Below are 1,905 nucleotides of genomic sequence, written 5' to 3' on the forward strand. Positions count from 1 at the left end.
GCTGTGATAGTGTTCTGACAAGACTTTAGGTTCGGTTTACTCGTCATGAGGAGAGTGTGAAAACAGTTGGAGGCTTTAATGTCTTCTGTGGTTCCGAAGTTGCTTTTTTTAAAAAGCTACCACTTCTTAATAAGCCGCCGTTAAGTTGTAAGCAGTGGCTTTGTTAACAAGTTATAAATAAGTTACTAATACTTTACAGATCAGTTATAAGCTGTTACTGAGAACAATGTTTTGGTTGCCAAATCATGAAAAATGCCTTTGTGTGGTCGGACTGTTTGACTACTTGCTCAGACCTCTGACCACTTGTTGTTATTAAGGGTTCATAACTAATCTATGAAGCATCAGTAAATGGTTTATTAGCCATTAACAAACCAATTAGTTTCAATTTATCGACCCAAGTCTGAAAAATGATGGTGTGGTGTTGACTTGAATGTATATTTTCTGCATTCATGTGTCCACAGTTGTCTGTAAGGGTCCATGTGACGTCTGTGTATGGAGCCACCTAATGTTGTATAAACACAGGTGAAGGTGCATCCAGCATATAAGTCTGTTTCCATTTTGGACAATGTCTGACCTTTTACAGACTGAGTGTGTGAAGTTTAACAAAAGATGCTCTTGAGTTGCATTATGGGAAATGTAGGATCCAGTGTTTTTGAAGTTATAATATCTCTGCTGCACAGATTTTGCCCCCTCTTTTTAAATCTTATAAATGAAACTTTATGAAGGTGCAATACTTAATCTGTGAAGTGAAGTTCCCCATTTATAAGTGGTTGATGATGGAGGCATTTATTTGAATTGTGCACCTGCTTCATTTTGATCCTTCAGTCTCAGCAGAACGCGAGCGCTCTGTCCGCTGTTTGAGCGAGGCTCAAGTGTATCTCGCTATGAGAAAACATATAATCACATATCATCATACAACATGTGAGAGTTACATCATCACAGTTTGGTTGTGGCCCATGGGGGACAGAAGCTGCCAAGAGTTTACTGAATAGTTGCTATGTTATGCTTCTATGTTTTGGATACAGGTCTATTCAAAACCAGACGGGCCACAGAAAGTTTCATTCCAGCCTCCATCCGCCTTTTGAACTCCTGAACTGGGTCTAGCTGGGTAACCAGATTGTCTCACACACTAGCACTTTAAATGGAAGGCATGAATGAACTTTTTTAATATGAGATTTATGACCTTTTAGATCTTAACATGTCTTTTAATTATGAGAGCTATTTGAATACTGCTCCTTAAACTGGACTTATTTATGCTGCTTTTATCTGTTTTTGACTGATTTGCTTGTTTGGTTGTGTGCACTGCTGCTCTCTTCAAAGTTGTTTGAATTTGAATTGAAATTTTGAATTTGACTTGATATTAGTTATGATGCTTTTATAACGTATTCATCCTCTAGGTGTTGACCCTTGACCCCTGTGAAGTCAGACAATTTAGTGACGTGATTTAACTTGAGTAAATGTTTACTGTTGCACTTTATTTCCCCTTGTGTTACTTACTGATTATGCAGCTGTTATACACTCATTGTTTCTGTCACTTTCACTCAAAAACCTCACAGATTTCACTGATTAGTTGTGTTACTTCTCTGTAATATTTGACATTGTCAAAATTCTAATAAAATGTGTTTTATCGCTGAATTTTTTCTGCACAAACCTGAATTTCTATCTGTATTTAATTCATCATAAACCTTAAAGGGAAGTATTCACATCAGATGTTTCTTCATATTTTTAAAATAGGCCTGCATGCTAAAAATAAAAGTGCAATGGATCAACATTTGAAGCTAAAAAAACAAAAACAAGGATTGTCAACATTCAGAATGTGAGACTTGCTGTTGACATCAGGAGGGGGAATGTGGGAAGAGGAATCTCCAGTATGGAGGTCAAACTTTGGTCTGATTTCACTCCCAG

This window comes from Thunnus maccoyii, chromosome 15 (assembly GCF_910596095.1).
Source record: "Thunnus maccoyii chromosome 15, fThuMac1.1, whole genome shotgun sequence".
Classification (NCBI taxonomy): domain Eukaryota; kingdom Metazoa; phylum Chordata; class Actinopteri; order Scombriformes; family Scombridae; genus Thunnus; species Thunnus maccoyii.